General features: G+C 41.4%; 1 protein-coding gene across 2 annotated transcripts in view; it reads right to left on the reverse strand.

The window, feature by feature from the left end:
• The window catches only part of LOC126953305 (60S ribosomal protein L21-like), a 710,657-nt gene extending 696,157 nt beyond the window's left edge, over positions 1–14,500 (reverse strand). The window contains exon 1 of one of the 2 annotated variants that reach the window (XM_050788800.1): positions 14,491–14,500. The gene's annotated coding sequence lies outside the window, so the exon portion shown is untranslated. Of the gene's footprint in view, positions 1–138; positions 149–14,490 lie in introns of those variants that run through there. The other variant, XM_050788799.1, reaches the window with a different exon arrangement.
• Between the last annotated feature and the right edge of the window lie 1,139 nt (positions 14,501–15,639).

Here is a 15,639-nt window from a genome sequence, read left to right on the forward strand (position 1 = left end):
GGCATGGTTCATAATTTCCAGGAAAGCAGAGGGTGATATTACTCCTCATATTGTGAGGAGCGTACACCCCTGTGTGACCTGGTTCGTAATATTTTTGGGGAAAAGTGTGATATTACTTTCCTTATTGCGGGGGTGCACACCCCCGTGTGACATGGTTAGGAATATCCTGGGGGAGAGTGGGTGATATCACTGACCATATCGTGGAAGACATACACTCCCATGTGATATGGTTCATAATATTCTGGGGGGCAGAGGGTGATATTACTCCCCATATCACGGCGGTCGTACACACATCTGTGATATGGTTCATAATATGCAGGGGGAGAGAGGGTGGTAACACTTTTCATATCGCAGTGGGCATACAACCCCCTACACCCCGCTGTAATATGGTTCGTAATATTCCAAAGGGGAGAGCATTTTATTACTCCCTATATAGCGGGGTGTATGCACTCCCCTGTGATATGGTTTGTAATATCTTTGGGGGAGAGAGGGTGATGTTACTCCCCATATCACTGGGGGAATACAGCTTCCTGTGATATGGTTCCTAATATCCTGGGGCAGAGAGGGTGATATGGCTTGTAATATTTCGGGGGAGAGTGATATTATTCTTCATACCGCGAGTGGTGTACAGCACCCTGTGATATGGTTCATAATATTCCAAAGGGGAGAGAATGATATTACTCCCATATCACGGGGAGGTACACCCCCTCCGTAATATGGTTTGTAATATCCCAGAGTGGAGAGGGTGATATTACTCTCTATATCGCGGGAGGCGTACACCCCTTTGTGATATGATTTGTAATATCCCAGTAGGAGAGGATAATATTACTCCCTATATCGCGGGGGGTGTACACTCCTTTGTGTATGGTTTGTAACATCTCGGGTGCGGGGGGAGAGGGTGAAATTACTCCCCATGTCGCAAGGGGAGTACACCCTCTTTTGATATTGTACATAATATCCCAGTGGGGAGAGGGTGATATTACTCTCCATATCGCGGGGGGCATACAGCCCCTTGTGATGTGATTTGTAATACCCGGAGGGGGAGAGTGTGTTACTACTGCTCATATCTCCGGGAAGTAAAACCTCCTGTAATACGGTTTGTAATATCCAGAGAGGGAGAGGATGACATTATTCTCCATATCACAGAGGGCTTACACCCCCTTGGGATATGGTTCATAATGTCCAGGGGAGGAAGAGGACGATATTACTTTCAATATCTCAGGGGAAGTATACCTCCCTGTGATACTGTTCATAATATCTAGAGAAAAAGAAAATATTACTCCCAACATTGCAAGAAGTTTACACCCTACTCTTACATTGTTTGTAATATCCAGGGGGGATGGGGAGAGAATATTACACCTAGTATCGCAGAGGTTGTACACTCCCTTGTAATACTGGTCGTAATATCCAGGAGGGGAGAGGATGATATTACTCACAATATCGCAGGGGATGTACACTCCCCAGTGATATTGTTTGTACTATCAGGGGGTGAGAGGATAATATTACTCCCAGTATCGCTGGGGGTGTACATCCCCCTGTGATACTGTTTGTAATATCCGAAAAGGAAGAGAATTATATTACCTAGAATATCACAGGGGGTGTACACACCCCTGTAATATTGTTTGTAATATTCATAAGAGGAGAAAATAACATTACTCCCAATATTGCAAAGGATGTACACCAACCTGTGATACTGTTTGTAATATCTAGAAAGAGAGAAGATGATATTACTCCCAGTATCGCAGGGGGTGTACACCCTAATGTGATATTGTTCATAATATTAAGAGGGGAAAAGAATGATATTCCTTCCAATATTGCAAGGGGTGTACACCCTCCTACGATATTGTTTGTAATATTAAGGGGGTGAGAGGATGATATTACTCCCAATATCACTGGGTTGTACAACCTCCTGTGATATTGTTTATAATATTTAGCGGAGGCAAGGCACAGGAGTACATCCTCCTGTGATATTGATTGTAATAACAAAATAAGGAGAAGATGATATTACTTCCAGTATTGCAAAGAGTGTGCACCAACCTGAGATATTGTTGGTAATATCCAGAAGATGAGAGGATATTACTCCCAATATCACAGGAAATGTACACCCCCTTTGTGATATTGTTCGTAATATCCAGGAAGGGAGAGGATGATGTTACTCCCAATATTCTAAACACCCTGTTTGTACACCTACTTTGATATTTTTTATAATATCCAGGGGTAGAGAGGATGACATTACTTCTAATATCGCAGGGCATGGACCCCCCCCACCCTGGGGTATTCTTCTTAATATTCGGGGGGGGGAGGTGAGAGGATGATATTACTCCCAATATCGCAGGGTGTGTATACCCCCTTTAATATTGTTTGTAATATCAAGTGCAAAGAGGATGATATTATTCCCAATATCATAAATGGTGTGCACCAACCTGTGATATTGTTTGTAATATCCAGAAAGGGAGAGGAAGATATTACTCCTAATAAAGCAGAAAGTGAAGACCACTTTGTGATATTATTCGTAATATCCAGGGAGAGAGAGGATGATATTACTCTCAATATGGTAAACACCCTGTGTGTACACCCTCTGTGATATTGCTCCAAATATCCAGAGGAGAAGAGGATATTACTGCCAATATCTCACAAGGTGTACATTCTTCCTGTTATATTGTTTCTAATATCCAGGAAGGAGCCAATGATATTACTCTTAATATCACAGGGGCTTTGCACCACCCCGTGATATTGTTCCTAATATCCAGGGTGGGAGAGGATGATATTACTTTCAATATCGCAGGAGATGTACACCTTCCCTGTGAAGGTGTATTTTTACACCTGTATTTGTATTTTACTTCCCTGTATTTGTTCGTAATGTTTAGGGGGTGAGAAGATAATATTACTCCCAATATCACAGGGAGTGTACACCTTCCCGATGATATTGTTGCTAATATCCAGTGGAGGAGAAGATGATATTACTCCCAATATTGCAGGAGGTGTACACCCCCCCTGTGATATTGTTCCTAACATCCAGAAGAAAAGAGGACAATATTACTCTCAATATTGAAGGAAACGTACAGCCACCCTGTGATATTGTTCTTAATATCCAGGAAGAAAGAGAATGATATTAGTCTTGATATCGAAGGAGATGTACACACCCCTGTGATATTGGTCCTAATATCTAGAAAAGGGAACAATGATATTACTCTCAATATCACAGAGGGTGTACACCTTTTCTGTAATATTGTTTCTAATATCCGGAGGGGGAGAAATAGTATTATTCCAAATATTGCAGGGGATGTACACCCTTTCTGTGATATTTTTCCTAATATTGAGGGGGAGGGACAGGATGATATTACTCTCAATATCACCCTTTGTGATATTGTTTTTACTATCCAGGGTAGGAAAGGATAATATTACTCCCAATATTGCAGGGGGTGCACACCCGCCTTGTGATATTGTTCCTAATATCCAGGGAGGAGAGGATAATATTACACCCAATATCACAGGGGATGTACACCTCCCTTGTGCTATTTTTCCTAATATCCAGGTGGGGAGAGTATAATATTTCTTTCAATATCGCAGGAAATGTACACTCCTCTTGTGATATCGTTCCTAATATCCAGGGGTGACTATGATATTACTGTCAATATCACAGTGTGTGTACACCCCACCTGTGATATTGTTCCTAATACCCAGGGGATAGAAGATGATATTACTTCCAATATCACAGGGTGTGTACACTTCCCCTGTGATATTGTTTCTAATATCTGGGGGGGAAAGAATGATATTACTCCCAATATCACAGGGGATGCACACCCCCCCCATTATATTGTTCCTAATAGGTTGGGAGAAAATATTACTCCCAACATCGCAAGGGATATACACCACCCCCTGTGATATTGTTCCTAATATTTGAGGGGAAGAAGATGATATTACTGTCAATATTGCAGGGTGTGCACACCTTTGCTGTGATATTGTTCCTAATATCCAGGCGGAAAGAAAATGATGTAACTCCCAGTATCGCAGGGGGTGTACATTTCTTCTGTGATATTGTTCTAATATTCAGGGGGGAAAAGATGATATCACTCCCAATGTTGCAGAAGGTATACAGGCTGCATGTGATATTGTTCCTAATATTCAAGGGGAGAGAGGGTGATATTCTAAGTATCGCAGTGGGTTTACACCTTTCCTGTCGTATTGTTCCTAATATTCAATGGGGGAGATGATGATATTACTCCTAATATCGCAGGGGGTGTACACCCTTCCTGTGATATTGTTAATAATGTTAATAATATCCAGGGTGGGAAAGAATGAGATTACTTCCAACATCGCAGCTGTTGTTCACCACCCGTGTGATATTTCTTTTAATATCTGAAGGGGAGAGGATAATAGTACTCATAATATCGCAGGAGGTGTACACAGCCCCTGTCGTATTGTTCCTAATATCCGGGGTGGGGGAGAAGATATTACTACAAATATTGCAGGGACACCGCCCCTATGATATTGTTCCTAATATCCAGGTGGTGGGGAAGATGATATTATTCCCAATATTGCAGGGAGTGTACACTCCCTGTGATATTGTTTCTAATATGCAGAGAGGGAAGAATGATATTAATCCTAATATCGAAAGGGGTGTACACTTCTCCTCTGATATTGTTCGTAATATTCGGGGAAAACGGGTGATATAGCTCCCCTTAGCGCGGAAGGTGTACAGCGCCCTGTCGTAACATGCAAAGGGTGAAAGGATGATATTACTCCCAATATCGCAGGCGGTGTACCCCCCCTTTTGATGAGGTTCATAATATCCGAGGAGGGAGAGGATAATATAAGTCTCCATATCGCAGGAGGTGTACATCTCCATTTGATATTGTTCATAATATCCAGGGGGAGAGAGAATGATATTACTCCAGTGTCTCAGAAGGTTTACACCACCCTGTGATATTGTTCATAATATCCAGGGGGAAAGAGAATGATATTACTCCCCATATCGCAGGAAGTGTACACCTCTTTGTGATATTGTTCATAATATCCAGGAGGAAGAGGATAATATTACTCCCAATATCACAGAAGGTGTAACCCCTCCCCCCCGGGATACTGTTTGTAATACCTAGAGAAAGAGAGGATGATATTACTCCAAATATAGCAGGGGCGTTATACTCCCCTGTGGTATTGTTTGTAACATCCAGAAGAAAAGATGATATTACTGCCAATATCACAGGAAGTGTACACCGTTCTATGATATTGTTCGTAATATGCGTAAGGGAAGAGGAAGATATTACTCCCAATATTGCAGGGGGTGTATACCCCCTGGTTATATTGTTCATAATATTCAGGGGGGGGAGGATTGTATTACTCCCAATATCGCAGAAGGTCTACCCCACCTTATGATATTGCTCGTAATATCCAGACGAGGGAGAGGATGATACTACCCTCAATATCGAAGGGGGTGTAATAATCATCTTCTCCCCCACTGGATATAAAAAACAATATAACAAGTGGGGTGTACACCCCCTGCGATATTGGGAGTAATATCATCCTCTTTATTCCTGAATATTAGGAATAAAATCAAAGGGCAGGTGTACACCACTTGCGATATTAATAACATCTTCTCTTTCTCTAGACATTAAGAAAAATATCACAGCGGGGGTGTACACTCCCCTGTGATATTGAGAGTAATATCATCCTCTCTTTCCCTGGATATTAGGAACAATATCACAGATGGGGTTTACACCCACTATGATATTTGTAGTAATATTATTCAGTCCCCTTCTGGATATTAGGAACAATATCACAAGAAGGTTGTACACCCTTTGTGATATTGGGAGTAATATCATCCTCTCTTCCTCTGGAAATTAGGAGCAATATTACAGGGAGCGTGTGCACCCCCTGACATATTGGTAGTAATGTCATCTTCTCCGCCCTGGATATTTAACACCGTATCACGGGGGTGGTGTACGCCACCTGCGAAATTAGGAGTAATATAATCCTTTCTTCTTTTGATAAAGGGAATAATATCATCCTCTCTCCCCTTGGATATTAGAAACAATATCACAGGGGTGTGTACATTTTCTGCAATAATGGGAGTAATGTCATCCTCTTCCCCCCCTGGATATTAGGCACAATATTACAGGGTGTGTGTACACTCCCTGCGATATTAAAAGCAGTATCATCATCTTCCCCCCTGGTTATTATGAACAATATCACAGGGGATGGTGTATACCCCCTGCGATATTGGAAGTTAGGTCATCCGCTCCCCCTCTGAATATTAAAAACAATATCACAGAATAAGTGTATACCTCTGCAATATGAGGAGTAATACCATCCTCTTGTCTTCTGGATATTAGGAACAATATCACAGTGGGAGTGTACATACCTGTGACATTGGAAGTAATATCCCTTTTCCCTCTGAATATTAGAAACAATATCAAAAAGAGGTGTACACCCCCTGCAATATTGGGAGTGATATCATTTATTCCCCCTATTTATATTAGGAACAATATCACAGGGAGGGTGTATACCTCCAGCTATATTAAGCGTGATATCATCCTCTTTCTTCCAGGATATTAGGAAGAATAGCACAGGGTAGGTGAACACCCCCTTGTATATTGGGTGTAATATCATCCTCTCCCTTCCTGGATATTAGAAGCTATACCACAGTGGCGTGTACAATCCCTGTGATATTGCAAGTAATATCGTCCTCTTTCCATTTGGACATTAGGAACTATATCACAGAAGGGGATGTACACCCCCTTCAATATTGGGAGTAAAACTATTTTTCTCGGTCTGGATATTAGAAACAGTATCACAGTGGGGGGGGGCGGGGTTGTACACCCTCTGCGATAGTGGAAGTAATGTCATCCTCTTCGCCCTCGGATATTAGGAACATCACTGAAAAGGGTGTACACACTCTGAGATATTGGGTGTAATATCATTTTATCCCACCATAAATATTAGAAACAATATCACAAGGAGGGTGTACACTCTTGTGATATTGACAGTAATATAATCCTGTCCTCCCCTGGATATTAGAAACAATTTCAAAGGGGGTGTGTACAACCCCTGTGATATTGGGAGTAATATCATCCACTCTTCTTCTAAACATTGGCAATAATGTCACAGGGAGGGTGTACGTTCCCTCCGATATTGAGAGTAATATCATCCTTGTCTCCACTGGATGTTAGGAACAATTTCAAAGCGAGGGGGGTGTATGTATAACCCCTGGAATATTGGGAGTAATATCATCCACTCTCCTAAATATTAGGAACAATATCACAGGAAGAGTGTACACCCCCTGCGATAATGGGAGTCATATCATTTTCTCCCCTGATGTGTATTGAAAACAACGTCACAGAGAGAGAATACACCCCCTGAGATACTGGAAGTAATATCATCCTATCCTTTTCTGAAGATTAGCAAAAATATCATAGGGGGTGTACACCTTCTGCGATATTGAAAGTAATATTATCCTTTTCCTCCCTTCATATTAGCAGTGCGTAAACTCCTGTGATATTAGAAATAATATCATCCTCTCCTCCCATATATGGAGAACAATATTACAGGGGGTTTGTAAAACTCGTGCGACATTGCAGGTAATATCATCCTCTCTCAACCTGGATATTAAAAACAATATCACAGTGTACACCCTGTGCAATATTGTGAGTGATATCTACTCTTCTCCTAAATATTAGGAACAATTTTACAGGGGCAGTGTACACTCCTTATGATATTGAGAGTAATATCATTTTCTCCTCCCCTGTATATTAGAAACAATGTCACAGGGAGAGGGGGTACAGCCTCTGCGTGGTTGAGAGTAACATTATCCTCTCCCTTCTTGAATATTAGGAAGAATATCAGAGAGGAATGTACACCTCCTGCGATATTGAAAGTAATATTATTCTCTCACTGGAAATTGGGAACAATATCACAGGAAATGTGTAAATCTTCTGCGATATTGGGAGTAATATCATCCTCTCCCCGTCTGGATATTAGGAACAATATTACAGGGGGGATGTACACCCTTGCAATATTGGGAGTCATATCATTCTTTCTGCCCCTGGATATTAAGAACAATATCAAAGAAAGTTGTCCATCTGTTGCGATATTGGGATTAATATCATCCTCTCCCCCTCTGAATATTTGGAATAATATCACAGTGGGAGTGTACACAACCTGCGCTATTGAGAGTAATATCATTCTCTTCCCTCCTGGGTATTAGAAACAATATCACAGGGGGGTGGTCTACACTTCCTGCAATATTGAAAGTAATATCATACTCTTCCCCCCTGAATATTAGGGCTAATAATATCATGGGGTGGGTGTACACCTTCTGCGATATTGAGAATATTATTTTCTCTCCCCCCCAGGTATTAGAAACGATATCACAAACGGGTGTGTACACCCTCTGCGATATTGGGAGTAATATCATCCTCTTTCCGTCTTAATATTAAAAACAATATTGAGGGTTTACACGTCCTGTGATATTGGGAGTAGTATCATCCTCTCCTCCACTGGATATTAGAAACAATCTCACAGGGGGAGTGTACACCCACTGTGATATTGGGAGTAATATCATTCTCTCCCCTTCTTGATATTAAGAACAATATCACAAGGGGCGGGTAAACCCTCTTTAATATAGACAGTAATATCAACCTCTTCTCCCCTGAATTTTAAGAACAATATCACAGGAGGGGTGTACACCTCCTGCGGTATTGCAAGTAATACCCTCTTCCCACCTTGCTATTAGGAACAATATCACAAAGTGGGGTTACACCCCCTGCAATATTAGGTGTAACATCATCCTCTCTTCTTCTAGGTATTAGAAACAATATCACAGAGGACGTGTACACTTCTGCGATATTGGAAGTAATATTCGCTTCTTCTCTGGATACTAGGAACAATATCACAGGGGTGGTTAACACCCTCTGCGATATTGGAGTATAATGATTTTTTTTCCTTCCTGGATATTAGCAACAATACCACAGGTGGGGGATGTTCACTTCTGCGATGTTGGGAGTAATGGCAACCTCTTAACTTTCAAATATTTGAAACAATATCATGGAAGGACCGTACACCCCCTAGGATATTGGGAGTAATATCATCTCCTTCTGTATATTAGGAACAATATCACAGAAGGGGTATACACCCTCTGTGATATTGAAAGTAATATCATCCTCTTTCTCTCTTCGTATTAGGAATAGTATCACGGGGGCGATTTGTAAACTCCCTGTGATATTGACAGTAATATCATCTTCTCCCCCACTGTATATTAGGAACAATATCACAGGTGGGGGTGTACACCGCGTGCGATTTTTCAGGTCATATCATCATCTTTCAACTTGAATATTAAAAACAATATTACAGGGGGGTGTACACGCCCTGCTATATTGGGAGAAATATTGTCCTCTCTTTTCTTTGATATTAGGAACAATAACACAGGAAGAGTGTACACTTCCTGAGATATTGAGAGTAATATCATTATCTCCCTTCCTGGATATTAAAAACAATATGACGGGGGGGGGGTTGTACCACTCCTCCGATATTGGGAGTCATATTATCCTCTCCATCCCTGGATATTAGGAACAATATCACAGGGGGGTGTACACCCCCTGTGACATTGAAAGTAATATCATTTTCAATGGTATTAGAAAAAAATATCACAGTGGGTGGATAAACCCCCTGAGATATTGAAAGGAATATTATCCTCTCCCCTCCTTGGATATTAGGTACAATATTACAGGGGTGTTGTACCCCTTCTGTGATATTGGGAGTAAGATCATCCTCTCCCCCTCTGAATATTATGAAAAATATCACCGTAAGTGTGTACATCCCCAGCGATATTGGAAGTAATACCATACTCTTCTAAATATTAGGAAAAATATCACAGTGAAAGTATACACACCCTGCGATACTGGAAGTAATACCATCCTCTTTCCCCCTGGATATTAGGAACAATATTACAAAAAGGGTGTACATCCCCTGTGATATTGGGAGTGATACTACTTTTTCTCCCCCTGGATAATAGGAGCAATATCACAGAAAGGTTGTACCCCTTCTGTGATATTGAGAATGATATCCTCCTCTCTCCCCATGGATACTAGGAACAATATCATAGGGGTAGCTTACAACCCCTGCTATATTGGGAGTAATATCATCTTCTTTCCCCCTGGATATTAGAAGCTATATCACAGGGTGATATACAACCCCCGCGATATTGAAAGTAATATTTTCTTTCCCCCAGGATATTAGGAAAAATATCACAAAAGGCTTGTATGCCCCCTTTGATATTAGGAGTAATAACATCTTTTCCCCGCTTGGATATTAGAAATAATATCACGGAGGGGGCTATATACAATCTGCGATAGTGGAAGTAATATTATCCTCTCTTCTCCTGGATATTAGGAACGATATCACCAGCGGGGAGTGCACACCCCCTGCAATAGTGAGAGTAACATCATTTCCTTTCCACTTAAATAAAAACAATATCAGAGGGGGAGTGTATGCTCCCTGCAATATTGAGAGTAATATCATCCTCTCTTCCCCTGGATATTAGGAAAAATATCAAAGGGGACGTATACAATCCCTGGGGTATTGGAAGTAATATCATCTTCTCCCTCAATATATATTATGAACAATATATATTAAAAAAGGGTGTACGCACCTGTGATACTGGGAGTAATATAATCTCCCCCTGCCCCGTATATTAGGAATAATATCCAAGAGGGACTGTACACACCCTGTGATAATGGGAGTAATATTCTCCCCCCACCCCCCGGATATTAAGAAAAATATCACTGGGAAGGTGTAAACCTTCTGCGATATTGAAAGTAATATAGACGGGCGGATCACAAGGTCAGGAGATCGAGACCATCCTGTCTAACCCGGTGAAACCCCGTCTCTACTAAAAAATACAAAAAAACTAGCCGGGCGAGGTGGCGGGCGCCTGTAGTCCCAGCTACTCGGGAGGCTGAGGCAGGTGAATGGCGTGAACCTGGGAGACAGAGCTTGCAGTGAGCTGAGATCCGGCCACTGCACTCCAGCCTGGGCAGCAGAGCGAGACTCCATCTCAAAAAAAAAACCAAAACAAAACAAAACAAACAACAACAAAAAAGAAAGTAATATAATCCTTTTCCTTCCTTTATATTAGAAACAATATCACGGGAGCGGGGTGGTGTAAACTCCCTGCGATATTTTGAGTAATATCATCCTCTCTCATCCTGTATAATAGAAACAATATCACAGGGGTTGTGTACACCCTGTGCAACATTGCAAGTAATACCATGATCTTCCAACCTGGGTATTAGAAACAGTATCACAGGAGGATGTACACGCCCTGTGATATTGGGAGTAATATCATCCTCTCCTCTCCCAAGTATTAGGAACAATATCACAGGGAAAGCCTATCACCCTCTGTGATATTGGTAGTAACATTATTTTCTCTCCCCCTGGAACAATATCACAGGGAGGTGTACACCCTCTGCGATATTGACAGTAATATTATCGTCTCCCTTCCTAGATTTTAGGAACAATATCACAAGAAAGGCGTGCACACTTTGCAATATTTAGAATAGTATTATCCTCTTCTCCTCCGGATATTAAAAACAATATTACGAGATGGTGTACACCCCCTGCGATATTGGGAGTAATGTCATCTTCTCCCCACTTGGATATTAGGAACAATATCACAGGGGAGGTGTGTACCCAAACTGCAACATTGGGAGTAATATCATTCTGCCCACTCCAGATATTAAAAACAATTTCACAAGGGGGTATATATATATTATATATATAATATCCAGGGGTGCAGAGGAGGGTGATATTCCTCCCGATATCACGAGGTTTATATACCCTTCTGCGATATTGGGATAATATCACCCTCTCGCCCCTTGTATATTAGAAACAATAGCACAGGGGGATGTACACACCCCACGGTATTGGGAGTGATAGCTTCTTCCCTCGATATGAGGAACAATATCACACGGGGACGCCCTGTGATTTTGGAAGTAGTAACACCCTATCTTGCCCTGGATTTTACCAACAATATCACAATGGGGAGTACACTTCCTGTGATATTGGAAGTAATATCAACCTCTCCCACATGGATATTATGAAGGATATCACAGGGTGGTTTACACATAGAATACTGGGAGTAATATTATGCTCTTTCCCCATGGATATTATTGACAATATCAGAAGAGGGTGTGGAGCTCCTGCGATGTTGAGAGTAATATCATCTTCTCCCACCCTGGATATTAAGAATAGTATCAGATGATGGTGTACACTCCCTGGAATATTGGGAGTAATACCATCCTCTTTCCTTCTGCATATTACAGACAATATCACGGGGGTGTACACCTCCTGCAATATTGCGAGTAATATTTTACTCTCCCACCCTTAATAGTACTAACAATATCACAAAGAGGTGTACACCCCCTGCGATTTTGGGAGTAATATCATCGTCTTCCCCCTGAATATTAGGAACAATATATTAGGGGAGTGTTCACCTTTTGTGGTATTAAGAGTAATATCATCATATCCCACTCTGGATATTACGAAGCATATCAGCCCCTGTGATATTGTTTGTAATATCCAGTGGGGGAGAGGAAGGTGATATTACTCCTTATATCATGCGGATGTGCACCCCCCAATGATACGGTTTTTAATATCCAAGGGGGTAGGAGGGTGATAATACCTTCCATATTGCCGGGGGAGTGCGCCCTGTGATATGACTCATAATATCCAGTGGGAGAGAGGGTGATATTTTTCCTCATATCGCTGGGGGCTTACACCCCACCTTGTGATATGGTTCATAATAAATGAGAGGAGAAGAGGGTGATTATACTCCTCATATTGCAGGGTCATACACCCCCCTGTGATATGGTTCATAATATCCAGGGGGAGGAAAGGAGAGTGACATTACTTCCCATATCACAAGGGGCGTACACCCCTCTCTGATATGGTTCATAATATACCTGGGGGAAGAGGAGGGTGGTATAACTCCTTAAATCGCGGGTGGCCTACATCCCCCTGGGATATGGTTCATAATATCCAAGGGAAAAAGATGGTGATATTACTCCCCTTATCTTGGGGGAGGTTACATCCCCCCTGTGATATAATTCATAATATCCTGGGAAAAAGATGGTGATATTACTCCTCATATCGCCGGGGAGGTTACATCCCCCTGTGATGTAATTCATAATATCCAGTGGGGGAGAGGTTTATATTAATCCCCATATTGCCAGAAAGTTACACCCTCCTGTGATACTGTTTATAATTTCTATTGGGGGAGAAGATGATATTACTCCCAATAACACAAAGGGTGTACACCACCCTGTGATATTGTTCATAATATCCAGGAGTTGGAGGATATTATTACTCCAAATATCACAAGGGTTGTACACTCCCCTGTTATATTGTTTGTAATATCCAAGGCGAAAGAGGTTGATATTACTCCTAATATCACAGAGGGTGTACACCCCTATGTGATATTGTTTATAATACCCAGGGGGGTAGAGGATGTTATTACTCCCAGTATCACAGGGTGTGTAACCTTCCTGTGATATTGTTTGTAATATCCAGAAGTGGGTGTGTAACCTTCCTGTGATATTGTTTGTAATATTCAGAAGTGGAGAGGATGATATTACTCCTAATATCACAGGGGGGTTAAAACCTGGGTTAAAAACTGTGAACAGTATTGCAGGAATTTTACACTCCTCTGTGATATTGTTCGTAATATTCAGGAAGAAAGAGGACGATGTTTCTCCCAATATCACAGAAGTTGTACATTCCCCTGTGATATTGTTCATAATACTTAGGGGGAAGGAGATATTACTTCAAATATCGCAGGAGGTGTACACCTGTCTGTGATATTGTTTGTAATATTAAGGAGGGGAGAGGATGATATTACTTGCAATATCACAAAGAGTGTACACTGGCTGTGATGTTGTTCCTAATATCCAGAGGTGGGGAGGATGATATGATGCCCCAAATTGCAGGGAGCGTACACCCACCGGTGATATTATTTGTAACATCAAGAAGAGGAGAGAGTGATATTACTCTCAATATTGAAGGGAGAATACATCCCCATGTACTATTTTTCATGATTTCCAGAAGGGGAGAGGATGATATAACTCTTAATATCGCAGAGGGTGTACACCACCCTTTGATATTGTTTATAATATATAGGGGGCAAGAGGATGACATTGCTAAATATCGCAGAGGGTGTAAACCCCTCCATGATATTGTTTGTAATATTTAGGTGGAGAGAGGGTGATATCATTCCCAATATTGCAGGGGCTGTACACCCCTCTGTGATATTGTTTGTAATATCCAGGGGGGGAGAAGATAATACTACTTGAAATATCTCAGGGGGTGTACACCCCACTGTGATATTGTTCGTAATAGCCTGGGAAAATATCGAAGGACCTGTACACGCCATTGTAATATTGTTTGTAATATCGAAAAGGAAAAAGGATGATATCACTCCCAGTATCCCAGGGAGTGTACACCCCCGTGTGATGTTGTTTGTAATATACAGGGAGGAGAAAATGATATTACTTTCAATATCGCTGGGGTGGTACAGGCCGTTGTAATATTGTTTGAAATATTAAAAAGAGGAGAGGATACCCCTCTGTGATATTGGGCATAATAACATCCTCTTCCCCATTGGATATTAGGAAAAATATCAAAGGACGTACACACCCTGCAATATTGGGAGTAATGTTGTCCTCTTTTTTGTTAGATATTAGAAACAGTAGCACAGGGGGTGTGTACATCCCCTTCGATATTGGGAGTAAGATTATCCTTTCCTTCTTGGATATTAGGAACAGTATCACGGATAAGGGGTGTACACCCTCTGCATTTGAGAGTAATATCATCCTCTCACCCTGTTGGTATTAGCAACAATATCACAGAAAGGTTGTACACCCTTTGCGATATTGGGAGTAATATTATCCTCTTCTCCCTGGGTATTAGCATCAATATTACGAAAAGGTGTACACCACCTGCGATACCAGGAGTAATATCATCCTCTCCCCACCTCCCCTCCCCGGATATTAGAAACTATATTACAAGGGGGATATACACTCTCTGCGATATTAAAAGTAAGATAATCCTCTCCCCTCCTGGCTATTAGGTACAATATCACAGGGAGGATGTACACCCTCTGCAATACTGAGAATCATATCATCCTCTCTAACCCTGGATATTAACAATAATATCACTGGGGGTGTACATTCCCTATGGTATTGGGAGTGATATTATCCTCTTTCCCCCTGGATATTAGGAACAATATTACAGGGCGGGAGTACACATCCTTCGATATAGAGAATAATGTCATTCTTTCCCCTTATGGATATTAGGAACAACAAAACAGGAAGGGTGTACACTCGCTACAATATTGGGAGTGATATTATTCTCTCACCTGCCATAATCAGAGTAGTATCATCCTCTTTCTTCTTGGATATTAAGAAATATATTACCGGGAGGGGGGGTGTTCAACCCCTGCAATATTGAAAGTAATATTATCTTCTTACCCCCTGAGTATTATAAACAGTATCACAGGGAAGGTGTACACCCCCTGTGATATTGGGAGTAATATCATTTTCCACTTGCTTGGATGTTAGAAACAGTATCACAAGGGAGGTTTACACCTCA

This window comes from Macaca thibetana, chromosome 4, assembly GCF_024542745.1.
Source record: "Macaca thibetana thibetana isolate TM-01 chromosome 4, ASM2454274v1, whole genome shotgun sequence".
NCBI lineage: Eukaryota > Metazoa > Chordata > Mammalia > Primates > Cercopithecidae > Macaca > Macaca thibetana.